Source organism: Alligator mississippiensis, chromosome 4 (genome assembly GCF_030867095.1).
Source record: "Alligator mississippiensis isolate rAllMis1 chromosome 4, rAllMis1, whole genome shotgun sequence".
Classification (NCBI taxonomy): domain Eukaryota; kingdom Metazoa; phylum Chordata; order Crocodylia; family Alligatoridae; genus Alligator; species Alligator mississippiensis.
In genome coordinates this window covers 142334344-142349975 of record NC_081827.1, presented here as the reverse complement: position 1 = coordinate 142349975, position 15632 = coordinate 142334344, and the positions used below count along the sequence as shown (strand labels likewise).

General features: G+C 45.7%; 1 long non-coding RNA gene across 1 annotated transcript in view; it reads left to right on the top strand.

The window, feature by feature from the left end:
- Positions 1-9440, top strand: part of LOC109281893 (uncharacterized) — a 93271-nt gene extending 83831 nt beyond the window's left edge. Inside the window, exon 5 of the long non-coding RNA XR_002088677.2 lies at positions 14-9440. This is a non-coding gene — a long non-coding RNA (uncharacterized LOC109281893). The remainder of the gene's footprint in view (positions 1-13) is intronic.
- The last annotated feature ends 6192 nt before the right edge of the window (positions 9441-15632 follow it).

Sequence of the window (15632 nt, the reverse complement as noted above, 5' to 3'; positions counted from 1 at the left end):
ATCTTATCTGCAGACTCCTTATTTGTGTGCGGGAGCCTTGGTCATGGAGCCTGAGATGTTGGATCCAGGATGGTTTCCTGGACACTTGCAGATTGCTGGAGACATATGCGTCGACAGCACTGGAAACACGAGGACCAAATGGGACCCTCAATGTGAGGCATTAGAATGGTTAGTGACTGCTTGCACCCACTGTACTGCTGCACTTGAATAAGCCGCCTAGGCTGAAGAATGCCCTGTGAAGGTCCAAGGATGAGGTCTGTGGATGGCCAGCTACTCTTTGAGGGAGGCCGCACACACCACTATAGAGCTGAGAGAGTTACAGCACCAGATAGGGAGTTTATGCACAGGATCAAAGACCGCTTGGGATCCAGCTGAGTGGTGTCAGCACTGCCTCCTGTGGAGAGACCATTGCCCTCCCAGGTAGGCTGCTGTCCAACTCCACCCACCTCACAACCCCGGCATGGAGAGCCCCGCTCCAGGGATTTCTCCCTGGGCTCCAAAACGTCCACCCCACCCTCCAGCGGGGGCTAAAAACCCCCAGAATGAATTCTCTCTTCTCCCTTTCCTCCCTCCCATTCTGAAAACAGCAGCAGACTGGAAGGCAGAAGTTACAGAAGACACTCTGTTTTGAAACATCTTTATCTGACTCCTCATGCAATGAGGGTTCAGATTTTTACCTGATAGGCCATATTTTAAGTGGTCTGCAGCTGTGCATTTGTGTTTGGTCATGGCTATAGACCGCTTTCTGTGGCCAGATCGGGTGAAAATTGTCATTCTGTCTGTGCCCCAAGGGCACTTTTACACATTTAAGCTCCGCAGTGCTTGGCGCTTTGAAAAGTTGTATAAGCAGCAAAATGCGCTTCAGTGCTGAGAAAATGACAGCAGCATGCTTTTGAACTAAAACACATTTGGGGCGCTTTAGTTCAAAAGCACACCACCACCATTTTCTGCACGCTGACACACATTTTGCTGCTTATACAACTGCACATGACACAGGGCAGTTTGCATCAGTCTGCTCCAAAGCGGTGGATCTCCAGCATGTCATGTCACAAAAAGGTCTGTGTATAAATGCTCAATGTGACTTGGCCAAAATGAAACAGAAGTCCTTGAGTACTTGGGACTGAACCCAGGCTTCGTAAGTCACGATTCAATGCCTTCACCACAGAAGCATTTGTCTTTTCAGAGCAGCTTCCCTTGTATCTCTGAGCTTTTATAGCTTTTACCATAATATTAGCACTAACAGAAAAAGAAGGGATTTTTTTTCTTTTTCAGAAGGGTAGTTGTGAGGGAGTGGGAAACCCTGAATGTGGGTAGATGAAGTAGAGAAATGAGAACATATATCTAGAGGTTTAGCAAAGGATGTATTTTTAACTGTTTACTTTCAGTTTTGCTTAGTAATTTTAACCTTGCCTGGAATGCACTTAGATTGCAAGCAATGAGTATATCTGCATTTTTATTTTCGGTTTGAATTTTCAAGTGTTGCAGTCTGTAACCATGTGTTTTCAAGTCACTTTCAGAATCTATTTTTATGGCCTCATCAAGAACAAGTTACTAATTTCTAACTAGTTCTCCTTTTCTTAACGGATGCAAGAATAAGATTGCTATGGTGCACATGCATCACTAATGGTTAATGTCTAAATTCCTAGAAGAGGGGAAGTCACACAATAGTTCTGAAGTTGGCAAGATATACAGTGCATCATAATATGTTTAGCATACAAAGATGAAAAGAGAAAAAAATATGTAGAAGAGGAAGGAATTAGTATGTTTTATGAGACTGAGAATTTATGGCATTTTTAGAGCCAAGTGACAGAGATATTAACCCGACTCTTTCCTAGTGGTAGATCCAGGTGAATATCTCATCTCATACCAGTTGTCAGTTACATTATGGAACAACAGTAACACAATGAGCATATGGGTCTGCTGATTGTAGTGATCCTTTAGCACAGACCAAGAGTGGGCTTCAGAAGCCAAAAGAGATCAGTTGAAATAGTGCAAGGAAGTGTTTTGGAATTTCTACTAGGTTTTACTATGAAATTCTGTAAAGCCTCACTCTCAACTGTCCTCCTTATATGGTGAGTCCCATTAAAATATGTACCAGGTTTTAGCCAAAGACAAAGTTATCGTGCCACAATGTTTGGATATGGTCTTCCTCTTCTTGTTCAGTTCTTTTAAAGTACAGTTACTGCAGATATCTTAGAATCTATTTGTTAGCTACTTAAACCATGCTAAAGGAATGTATAGAAAAATGTCTAATGCATTTGAGACTTTAATTCTTATACATCATTTGTGATAGAAAGCATTCTCTATAACATCAAACTTTTTTAGTCAAATGTTCATCTATGTTCATTGGGAGCCCATCCAAATTTCCAGTTTCTACTTACATCACCTCCAGGAATCCCCTGAGGTGGCATGTGCTATTACTCTGCCTCCTCTCAGAGTATGACACTGTAGCAAGATTCACAAGTACTCTCTGGAGCGTCTACCTGAAGAATTCTTGTCTGGTCCATCATGGTGTTCTTCTAACCCCTGTAAGTCCCTGCACCAGTCATTTGGGATTGTCCTGCTACATGTGATGAGAGTGGGAATGTGCAGTTAATTCAACGCTTCTGTATTTCAATATGGGCTCGATAGGTTCAGTTCCTGATTTGGATTCGTTCTTATTCTCTCTGTACTAACACTCAGATTCCAGTTTCCCATCTTTTGTGTGGCCACCTGATTGTTTTCTCTGTCTGGTTTGTAGCTGTTTCTTTATACCTCTTCTGGAGGAAACAGCTGCCCCTTGTCTTTTCCTTGATCAGAATGCTTGTACTTGATATGTATTTGCTCAGCACTGTGGGCAAAATATTTGATACACTGAGCTGGTACCCTGTCAGAGGAAAAGCTCTCATCAGCTTTGACTGGAGTAGGATTAAGATCGCTGTCCTTTTTTCTTCCTTATGCTGCTCGAAAATAGCTATATATCCTAGTTTAGGGATTCTCAACCAGGGTGTTGTGGCACTGTGGGGTGCCATGAGATTCTTTCAAGAGTGCCACCATGTGCCAGTCAATATTAGTACTGTTAGGTGTGCAAATACCTACACATTATTCACAAAATAAACCCAGAGATTTCAAGTAGTAATCTGTAGTGCCCAAAATATTCTGACCTGTTGTGGTCTTCCTGAGTTCTTTGCAACAGAAGAATTGCTCTAATATTTTTCTGTAATCAAAACATGAGTGAAAGCTAAGAGCTGGCATTTTCTGAGGGGTGCCTCGAGTCTAACAAGAGGTGCTTTGAGCCTAGAAAGGTTGAGAATCGCTGTCCTAGCTGAACTCAGTATTCTCAATAGAGAAAAAGAAAACAAAGCTGAAATGAGTGTCTTTGTAAGAACGTGGAATAAGGAGGGAATAACTACAGGAAGAGTTGCTTGCTTTATTTTTCCTTGATGGAACTGAAAACCTTGGAAGCAGGTGTGAAAGCAACGTGGACTTCAATAACTGGAAAGTAATTTTAGTTTTCTTATATGAGTGGCCAAATGCTTTGCTTTTCCAAGGGCAATTTCTAGCCACTAGGGCATTGAAAATCCGACAGTTATAATTCACCATGTACATGCCAGAACTTCTGGGAAGGCTAAAAAAATAATATAAAATTCTACAGTGCTACATAAGAAACCAAGGGAATGCCATCAAATTCTGCATGGCCTCCTTCTCTAATAGCCAGGCCTTTGAGAAAGGTGGAGGGAGAGACCAGTCCCTACTCAGCAGTTTTGGGAAATGGAGAATGGTTAAATCATGGGCTTTACCTTGTCAGTAAAAATGTAAAAATGTCAAACTAAAAAAAAAAAAGTGTTTCCATATTGGGTGACATGTTTCTTTTTCAGTTATAATTGCCACAGCAGTATAAGCATGCAGCACAAGGTTTAGATTAGTCAAGCACATTTTTGTGTATTATAGTAAAAGATTCCCTGACCTGCCAACCCACCCCAAATCCAGGTTTTGTTGGGGAGGGGTTTGGGGGGGTAAGGGGGTGAGGCATAGATTTTATAGTTAAATTCCATCTACTGTCTTTAGGGAAGCCTTAAAGTGTGGACCAAGGAGGTTGTTTTCCATGTACTGTTCCCACTCGCTGTTTTGGGCTAACTTGTAGTATCTTGTTCTGCTGTATAGAATTAGGTATTTCAATCGTACTATGTGTGGACAAGGTATATCTCAGTATAAACAAAGGCAGTACAAACTGACCTTAAATTGTAAACACTTTCCTTGCTGCCACCGTGACAATTCTTTCTTCTTGGGGCAATTCTCTGTCATCAAGCTGAGCCTGCCATCCTTGCTCACTTTGAGTAACACTGCAAGTAGTTGCATTTAAAGCAGATAGTTGCATTTAAAGTCTAGTTTTTGGCCCCACACTTCAAGAAGGATGTGGATAGATTGAAAAGTGTCCAGCAGAAAGCAACAAAAATAATTTGAGGCCTGGGTGAGGAAAGGCTGATAGAGATAGAGTTATTTAGTATGGAGAAGGAAAGATGGAGGAGAGATTTGATCACAGTCTTTAAATACCTGATAGGTGATTATAGAGAAGATGGAGATAGATTTCTCTTTGTTGATGTGGTGGACAGGGCTTGGAACAATGGCCTCAAACTGCAGCAGAGAAAATTTAGGTTGGTGATAAGGAAGAACTTTCTGACTATAAGGGTGGTTAACATTGGAAAAAGCTGTGGTGGCAGGGCACTGACAGTGTCTGCCATTTTAAGTTTAGTCAGTGAGCTGGATAGGTGAGGCTAGCCCTCATTAGAGCAGCCTACTACTTAAGAGGCAAGCACATAGTGCCAATAAAAAGCCTTATGTTACTGTCAGGCAGGAAACTGGCTAAAGGAGCTGGGCTGGGTTAGGGCCCCATCTCAGGTAGAGGGCTGCCGTCTAGCAGTTACATCAGGGGAGTGGAAGGAGTTACAACACACAGCTTGAGGACTGTAGCTCCTGGAATAACTGGAGGAAAGGGTAGGAACCCTTGGGGATGGAGGAGGTTCCAGGAGACCCGAGAGGGTCCCTAGCCTGGCTGGGATGGAGAGAGTGGGGCTGTGGACTAGGACTCCTGAGAGTACCCTGCAGGCATGGAGAGAGTGGAGCCTTCCCAGCTGGCGCAAGGGGCCATCAGAGGACTTAGAATAGGTCTATGGAGCTCAGAGGCCAGGGACACAAGTGGAACAGTGCCAGGCAAAAAGGGTACCAGGAGAGTGCTGAGGATGAAGAACATGAGGGTCTTGAGGTCCCAGAACCGGTGTAGGGGTATATGGCTCTGAGAGTGAGGTCCAGAGTGAGGGAGAGGGTAGATGGTCAGGGGGGCATTGCACCACCTCGACTGACCCAGGTTGGGCCCAGGCCCAGGGGGGAGCGGGTGCAAAAGGCAAAGGTGCTCACCGCAAGGGCCGGGTCAGTGCTGTAGAGGGCCTGGCACCCCAACTGGCTAGAGAGCAGGGCCAGGCCTAGACAGGCAAAGATCCCTAGAGTAGGGGACCACCAGTGAGAGGTGGGAGCCAGAGTTATCTTAACTCATATGAAGGGGGTGAGTAAAGCCACCTGAAAGTTTTGTTGCAAGGGACTGGGCTGAACAGGAGCCATGTTAAGCCCGAAGGAGAACCAGGACCCTGAGAAGAGAAAAATCTCCCAGATGGGAAGAGGTGTGCCCCAAGGGAGAACTGGGGAGAGCTGAAGGACAGGGCAGGGTGGCCTGCCACTTCTCCTGGGTAAGACCTGAAACTGTACCCTACTGGTGCTGGTTAGTGCAGTGGGGCTGCCTGTGGCAGAGCAGTCTCCAGGAAAGGCCATACAAGGGCCACTTCAGGGGAAGGTGAGGCTGGGATGCTGGAAGGCCTCAGCCCCCACTGCCTTGTGGATGACCCTATGGAGGGAAAAGGATAGGGGAGTACAAAAGGACAGAAAAGCACTATGGGGCCAAAGCCCACTGAGCAGGGTCTGAGGGGCAAAAGGCTCAGGGAGAGGCCAAGGCCCACTGTGTGGGGCCTGAGGCCTAAGGAGGAGTGTATAAGCCTAGTGATGGTCCAGGGCCATGGTCCGGCAAGGGGCCTGTTGCCCAAGGAGAGTATACACCCAGTGAGGCCTAAAGTGTGTGTGTGTATGGCTCAGTGAGGGGCCAGAGTATGAGTATGGCCTGAGTGGGCCAGAGGCTGAATTCGGCCCAGTAAGGGGCTGGGGGAGTAGTACATAGAACAGGATGCCATCTGCAAGGCGTGGGGCACAGTGTAGGGATGGTTTGGAGCTGTGCATTTGTCCCAAGGCACCAGAGCCACAAATGGGGCAGCCTCCTGCATTTCATATATTCATTTTACATCAAAGGCATGGTGGGTGAGATAAGGGTAGACCCCCTCCCCCCCCAACCAAACAGGGGTGGGGGGGCATCAATCTCTTCTGGTGCCTGGGGACACCCCCTGCTCCTCATTACAGCTACCTAGAGAAGTTGTAGAATCTGTATTCCTGGAAATGTGAAGGGCAGATTAGACAGACATTTGGCTGGAATGGTTTAGTCAGATGTTCCTTTCTTGAGCAGGGGATGGACTAGATGACCTCATGAGGTCCCGTCTAACCCTACTTTCTTATGATCCCACAATCCTAAAGCAGTATGGCTATTTCCAAAGGGCCAGATTCTGATATCCTCAGTCTTGGCACATCCTCTATGTGAGATATCCTCTATATGAGATGCTTACTGCATGATAGCCTAATAACAACTGTGCAGTAGCCAGTCAAAAACCATGCTAGCATGCTACTGAGTGGTGTTATTAGGCTACAGCATAGTAAGCATCACAAAAAAACTGTGCCAGCCCTACTGCGCAGTCGCATGAGTTACTGTGCATTTAGTTAGTACTTCATTAAGCATGTACAAAACTAAATGCACAGTAACTACTGCACATTAATGAACGTGTAGATGCACTCATTGAGGTGTACATTACTCCTTAAACAGCCTTCTTGATCTAATTAACTTCTAAAGGGGACTACTTTTAGAATAAGGTACAATGTAAAGTGTTGAAGGGTATTAGCATCTTGCCTCTAGTGAAGAGAAACAGAAGGGCAGTAGAATTTGGTCTGTAGGGAGTGGGTAGAAGGGGGCTTCTGGGGATAGGTGGGATAGAATTAAGGAGCTTCAAGCTTTACTAAACAGTTTTGATATGTCTGTGCAGATACTGCCAGCTTGTGTTATGGTAAATGATGCCATTTGCTGAGTTCCAATTATTTCAGTGGAATTATACATGGAAGGCTAGATCATGGCATTAGGTAGGAGAGGAGGAGCACATGGTGGTTCTACTATGGATCAGGTGGGTCTGGGGAGGGAGTAAACTAGAATGTATCTTATAACTAATGCAACATGTACACACAAAACTAGCAATTTTGGCAACTTGGGCAGAGATGCTGTTGGGTGCCAGAGAACAAGGAGCACAGAAGAACTTGCTGCTGAAGTTAAGATGCATTCAGAAGGGAAGATAGGGCTCCATCTATTTCTATCTTTTTTTGCCCCTTCTTGCCAACCATTGTAAAGGAGTGGATATGCAGTTGGGAAGCAACAATCCTTACTCCATCAAATTAATTTTCAGGGCAGACCATATTATGGCCAAGATGCATGAATGAGAATGAATAAAGGCAGGAAAACTGGTGGTCAGTGGGCAGAACTCTTGTTCTGTACACTGGTATTTTCAGTGCTGTGTGTGACCCATGGCATGAGCTAGAAACGTGTCATCACAAGACACCTGCAAAGCACTTGATAATAAACACAGGGGCCAGTTGAAACGAAAAAAACCCATGCAAAGTGAGTTGATGCTCAGTGCTGAACCAGTGTGTTTGCTGCTGAGTGGCTATTGAAAAGCAGAGAATTTGGTTTCCCCCAATGCACCCTTCTCTGTAGGTTTCAGATCTGTTATGATGTTATGGCTGGTGGCTTAGAGCCCATTCCTTGACAACCACCAGCAGTGGCACTTCTGGCTGCGTTTCTGTTAGCTTTTGCTGGTCACTGGTGAACCTGAGAAACCATTCTGCAGAACCTGAGCGTGGGGAAAACCCCATGTTAATTACTGGCCTGCCCTTTTGGCTTGCTTGTCATGCAATTTATGGTAACTAGCACTGTCCTTGTAACTCTAAGGTAACAAGTGGAAACCCTTTTTTCCCCCTTAATTGTTCAACTGGTTTTACAGTTACCAGGCTGTAAAGCACCTCATCATCCTTGTTAATTCTTTCTTCTTTTTGAGCTGCCAGTTAGTAATCAATTATTACCCTTGTCATTCATGCTGCAGCACAGCAGCTGGTCACAGGAAGCCTCTGTTTCATTGGGCTGTAGCCAATCGGCTTTCTCCAGCTGTCCCTTGCTGTTCTGAATCATAATGTGTACAGTACTTGTTGCTTTAGAAGTTGTTTTTTTAACAGAGTCTTTAAAAAAAAAAATCTTCCTTCCCCTTTTCTACTATTACAGCACATCTGGCTGATAGAGGTTAAAGCAAACTCCTTAATGCTGCATTTTTACTGCAGAGGCACTTTACGTTAGCACAACGGATATTTTTCTCATAGTCTCTGTTTTATGAGACGACTTACTTGATATAAAGACTGCTGACAGATCAAAGGTTTCACTAGTAAAATGATATGAAAGGCAGAGACATTAGCATCCATCAAGGTCCTGTTAGGATGTGCAAAATAGGGGGTCCTGGGCCTCCCAAGCGAAACCTAGCAGGAAGGTCTGAGAGCCTGCATATCCAATGAAAGGAAAACAAGAGAGGGCACACAGAATATTCGAGGAGGTAGTGACCCACAAAAAACTAGCAGCTCGGGTGGCAATGCACCCTGATTAAATGGCCAGAGGATAAAATGCTCTCATGAGCAACCCTCTGGTTATTTAACGATGTGCATTTCAGAATCACGCTTTGCATGATCAGCTACAACTTTGGAGAGTTACGTGTCAATATTTTAGCACAAAGCAATAGACTTTCCCATTAATATTTATTCAAAGGCAATGGCTTGGAAAAAAGTGCTTTATTTGAAACTGCTGGGACATGAAACCTGATTGAAATATAAAATTGAGACCTGCATGATGTTTGATAATTGGGGCTACCTTTTATAACCTATATATATAAAATGAAGTGTATGTCTGTATGTATGTCTGTAAGTTCGCTTATAACTCAAAAATGGCTGGTCCTATCTACTCTAAACCTTCCAAAATCACTGAATACCACCTGAAGAAAATTATAGGTGGGTTATTTTTCACTTGACCCTTTTCAGAGCTTCCAGTGACTGAGATTACTTCATTTCTCAGATAACAAATTGGTACCACTGTACTGAATGCAGTGAATTCAGTTCAATTGTCATTATTATATGGGCGCTTGCTCCTTTTTTTTTGCTCCATATTAAATATTAAATGTTAAATGTGCTGTACTATGTTCTTTAATAATAAACAATATTTTTGACCTAAATATGTTGTACTAAGTTCTTTGAAAATAAATAAACACTGCAATTACATAAATAACAACCCAGGCAAAAAACGGGTACTTCAGCTAGTTTATTCGATATATATAAAGGATTTAGTCCATCTGTTTGTCTGTCTGTAACACTCTTGGAGCACTCTGATTGGTAATCTCAGCAGCCAATCACAATGATTATTGAAACAACCAATTAAAGTGCTGTGCACACAGACACACAGACAGATGGCCGAACCGGAGGGTGGGGGGGTGGCAGCATGGGGCGGTGGGGGGTGCGCAGGGCAGGGTGGGGGCACAGGGTCGGCCGTGTTCAAGCTTCTGCCCCCTGCTCCTGAGAGGCAGTGGCGGAGCAGGGTGGTGGCGCACTGTGCTCCATCCCTCCCTCTCCCTCGCCGTCTCCCCATCATTCTTGAAGGGCAATTCACTAGTATATAATAATATCTTTTCTGTTGTTTAACCCATCTAAGAACCTGATAATGCAATAGTAAAATTTCCATTTGCTTCTTTGGAGAATTGATTTTACTGGGACAAGTCACATAAGTAAGTGCTTTGAGTAATGTTTTTTCTAGTATTTTTTTTCTCTCTATCCAGAAAGCCAGGTAATTCAATAAGGTTGGGAAGGACCAAATTCAAACCGTAGTGTATCTCCACTGATGGGCTCCATCCAAGGGTGCTGAAGGCACTGGCCGACATCATTGCAGAGCCACTGGATGGGCTCCATCCGAGGGTGCTGAAGGCACTGGCCGACATCATTGCAGAGCCACTGGCGGGAATATTCAAATGCTCATGGCGCACGGACCAAGTCCCAGAGGACTGGAAAAGGGCTAACGTGGTCCCCATTTTCAAAAAAGGGAGGAAGGAGGACCCGGGCAACTATAGGCCGGTCAGTCTCACTTCCATCCTTGGTAAAGTCTTTGAAAAAATTATCAAGGCTCACATTTGTGAGAGCCTGGCAGGACAAACTATGCTGAGGGGAAACCAGCATGGGTTTGTGGCGGGCAGATCGTGCCTGACCAATCTAGTCTCTTTCTATGACCAGGTTACGAAACGCCTGGACACAGGAGGAGGGGTGGATGTTGTATACTTAGACTTCAGGAAGGCCTTTGATACGGTATCCCACCCCATACTGGTGAACAAGCTAAGAGGCTGTGATGTGGATGACTACACAGTCCGGTGGGTGGCGAATTGGCTAGAGGGTCGCACCCAAAGAGTTGTGGTGGATGGGTCTGTCTCGACCTGGAAGGGTGTGGGCAGTGGGGTCCCACAGGGCTCGGTCCTTGGACCGATACTCTTTAATGTCTTCATCAGTGACTTGGACGAGGGAGTGAAATGTACTCTGTCCAAGTTTGCAGATGACACAAAGCTATGGGGAGAAGTGGACACGCCGGAGGGCAGGGAACAGCTGCAGGCAGACCTGGATAGGTTGGACAAGTGGGCAGAAAACAACAGGATGCAGTTCAACAAGGAGAAATGCAAAGTGCTGCACCTAGGGAGGAAAAATGTCCAGCACACCTACAGCCTAGGGAATGACCTGCTGGGTGGCACAGAGGTGGAAAGGGATCTTGGAGTCCTAGTGGACTCCAAGATGAACATGAGCCGGCAGTGTGACGAAGCCATCAGAAAAGCCAATGGCACTTTATCGTGCATCAGCAGATGCATGACGAATAGGTCCAAGGAGGTGATACTTCCCCTCTATCGGGCGCTGGTCAGACCACAGTTGGAATACTGCGTGCAATTCTGGGCGCCACACTTCAAGAAGGATGCGGATAACCTGGAGAGGGTCCAGAGAAGGGCAACTCGTATGGTCAAGGGCCAGCAGACCAAGCCCTACGAGGAGAGACTAGAGAAACTGGACCTTTTCAGCCTCCGCAAGAGAAGGTTGAGAGGCGACCTTGTGGCTGCCTATAAGTTCATCACGGGGGCACAGAAGGGAATTGGTGAGTATTTATTCAGCAAGGCGCCCCCGGGGGTTACAAGAAATAATGGCCACAAGCTAGCAGAGACCAGATTTAGACTGGACATTAGGAAGAACTTCTTCACAGTTTGAGTGGCCAAGGTCTGGAATGGGCTTCCAAGGGAGGTTGTGCTCTCCCCTACCCTGGGGGTCTTCAAGAGGAGGTTAGATGAGTATCTAGCTGGGGTCATCTAGACCCAGCACTCTTTCCGGCTTATGCAGGGGGTCGGACTCGATGATCTATTGAGGTCCCTTCCGACCCTAACATCTATGAATCTATGAATCTATGATTACAGTGGTATCACATGGATTTGACCCATAGGTATATCAGGAACCCATCTTGTGATATGTAGATGACAGCTACTAATGGTGTTAGCTTGAAGTGTAAAGCATTTATTGCTGTTCTAGTTTATAGTAATTAACTCATCTCTAGTAAATGGAAGGCTAAGAATAGGTTTACAAGTATCTTGCAGATGTTGCGGTGTCTATGTTAGGTTGCTGAGGTGTTGGTAACATCTTCCCTGAAAAAGGCATACTTAATGGCTGTGGTCAAAGACAAGATGCAAGAAAACTATTTAGAATCCTCTGAGAAATTGCAGGTTAGGTATTATGAGGTCTGCATTTACCAGTGTTTTCTAAATTGAGATGACAGTGGAAGTGGTAGTTTCTACTGTAGTGGTAGTTGCATTATGCCTTCTAGTCTCATCTTTTGCTTCGATTTGACCCCCCAGTTTGGTAGAAACATTTTGTTTGGGTATCTCTACATAGAACTGCATTTTGCAATGTGGGCATACCCTTTGAAAGCCACAAGCAGTCCATGCATGGTACTTTTTGCAGTTTGATGAAAGTCACCCCTGCACAGAGTGTCAGCACAAGGCATACATCCTCTGAGGGCCCAGTGATGTGGCTGGATTGCCACCTGGAGCAGGTGTGTGTATAGATAAATCAGTTGGACACTGTTCAGTGTGTCTCTACAGGGGAAGAAGCAAAAACTTACTAAGTTTTACATAGTGAAAAAAGCCTTACTAAGTTTAACATAGTGATAAAAGGATGTTGCTCATTAATTATTACCTGTGTGTCTCAAGCCCTTGCCTCAATCACTGTCTAGAATAGTTGACCTAGTGTATGTGACCTCAGGTGCCCTGTGCAGTAGTTCCCTCCCTTCTCTTTCTCCTGGATACAGAGGTGGGGAGCACTGGCTTGCTGAGGTTGACAAGGAAGAGATGCCAAGATGTGGATATTACAAAGGAAGGTGCCTGTGCATTGGAGGACAAAGAACAGCCCTGTAGCAGACTGGTTGGCAGAGGCTTGCCCTGGCTGCACATCTCGGGCTGTAGCCCTCTGCAAGGCCTACAGCTCAGCTGCAGGAAGTATAGCTGATTGTAGCTTTACCTGAGAGACTGAGCTAGCTGCCTCAGATAATTAGCTGGGGCACAGGAAGCTAAAAGTCTTCCAGGGAAGGAAGCTGGGGAGGCAGGCAGACAGCCAAGACCTGAGAGTTGGAAGCTAGAGACTCCCAGAGAGACAGAGAAGACTGGGAGAGAGGGAGAGGTGCTTGGCTGGTGGCTGGTGCTACAACACTGAGCCAAGGACTCTCCCAGAGTCTGGGAAAAGACCCAGGGCTGCAAGGCTGGAGTCAGAAGCCCTGGGACCAGGACAGCGAACTCACAAGAGAGAGGAAAAAAGGAAGACTGCATTGTGGCACTGAGGGAGCAGCACAAGGTGACAGCACCTTCTTGTGGTCTGGAAGAGACCCTGGGACTGTGAGTCACCCCTTTATGAACTATATTTAAAGACTGTTGAGCTAAGCAAAAATCCCTGAACCTGCTACAAGCCCTTGGGCACTTCTGCCATCTACAGGTCTGATACATTTGTGGGCAGCAGTACATTACTGTACTTGATCACTGCATTCACTATTCCTCCTGATGCTACTGGAATGTTTGATGACAATATTTGCCACTGCAGTATGACCATAATCTCTTTCTCTCTCATCCTGTATAGCACAATGGTGGATCATACATCCTAACAGAACTATAGTGTAGAGGCAGAACATGGTAGATAACAACTCATTTTCCAATTCACCATCTTATTACACCAGTTTGGACCCCACAGTAGCTATAGATAATCTTGTAAAAAACAAATGTATAAACACTGAGCAGTTTGAGTAGCTGCTGTGGTGTATACCACCAACCACTGGCTTTAGGATTTCAAAATCGCAAAGAGTGTCTCTTCTGAGTGGAGATGGAACTTAGGCTGGTGGCAAAAGTTAAGGATAACAGAAAGTCATTTTTAAGTACATAGGCAGCAAAAAGAAAGTGCAGGATAACTTAGGACCACTTCAGGATGAACAAGGACAACTGGCAACAGATAGGATGGCAAAAACAGAGATTATAGATTAATTCTTTGCATCTGTGTTCCTAGATAAGAATACGAATGCACATCCCATTAGGACTTTAGACAAGCCCAGGATAGATAGCAACCCACCAACGGTTCATGCCAACCTAGTAAGGAGGCATCGGGAGGGGCTCAGTATATTTAAGTCAACAGGCCCTGATGTTGATCTTCACCCTAGGGTACATAAGGAATTAGCTGGTGTCATAGCAGACTCGCTGGCACAACCGTTCGACCACTCGTTGCACTCGGGACAAGTCCCCAAGGATTGGAAAAGGGCCAATGTAGTCCCTATTTTCAAGAAGGGGAGGAAGGAGGAACCAGGTAACTATAGGCTGGTTAGCCTCACCTCTATTCTTGACAAAACCTTTGAGAAAATAGTTAAAGATCACATTTGCAGGGGACCAGCGGGTAAAGTAATGCTAAGGGGCAATCAGCATGGATTCATAGCAGGCAGATCCTGCCTGACCAACCTAGTTTCATTTTATGACAGGGTCACAAAATGCTTGGATGAGGGCACAGAGGTAAATGTTGTCTACCTAGACTTTAAAAAGCCCTTTGACACAGTGTCACACCCAATTCTTATAAATAAACTAGAAGACTGCAATGTACATTAAGTACATAGGCAGCAAAAAGAAGGTGCAGGATAACTTAGGACCACTTCGGGATGAATAAGGACAACTGGTTACACAGTCCGGTGGGTGGAAAATTAGCTTACGGGATGCACCCAGAGAGTGGTGGTGGATGGGTCGGTTTCTACCTAGAGAAATGTAGGCAGTGAAGTCCCCTAAGGCTCTGTCCTGGGACCAGTACTATTCAATATTTTCATTAGTGACTTGGATGAGGGAGTAGTAAGCACCCTGTCCAAGTTTGCTGATGACACAAAACTATGGGGGGAGGTAAACACACTAGAGGGCAGGGAGCAAATCCAAGTGGATTTGGACAGGCTGGGGACATGGGTAGAACAGAATAGGATGCAGTTTAACAAGGATAAGTGTCACGTGTTGCACCTGGGGAGGAAGAATCATTAGCACTCCTATAGTATGGGAGGGACCATTCTAAGCAGCACAACTGTGGAAAGGGACCTCGGAGTCATTTCATAGATTTCATAGATTTCATAGACATTAGGGCTGGAAGGGACCTCGGAAGATCATCGAGTCCAGCCCCCTGCCCAAAGGGCAGGAAGTCAGCTGGGGTCATAGGATCCCAGCAAGATGAGCATCCAGTTTGCTCTTGAAGGTGTTCAATGTAGGCGCTTGAACCACCTCCGGTGGCAGGCTGTTCCAGACCTTGGGGGCTCGGACAGTAAAGAAATTCTTCCTTATGTCCAGCCTGAAACGGTCTTGTAGTAGTTTATGACCATTCGACCTAGTCGTCATCCCTTGGGGCGCTCTGGTGAACAAACGTTCCCCCAGATACTGGTGATCACCCCTGATAACCTTATAGGTGGCCATCAGATCACCCCTGAGCCTGCGCTTTTCCAGGCTAAAGAGCCCCAGGACTCTCAGCCTGTCATCGTAGGGTCTGCTTCCCTGACCTCTGATCATGCGCGTGGCTCTTCTCTGGACTCTCTCAAGCTTCTCCACATCCTTTTTGAATTGTGGAGCCCAAAACTGGACACAGAACTCCAGCTGCGGCCTCACTAAGGCCGAGTACAAGGGGAGAATGATGTCCCGGGATTTGCTTGAGAAGCATCTATGGATGCAAGCCAGCGTTTTGGTCACTTTACTAGATGCAGCATCGCACTGCAGGCTCATGTTCATCTTGTGGTCAATGATGACCCCCAAGTCTCTTTCTTGCATAGTGCTAGCCAACATAGCACTGCCGAGCCTATAAGGATG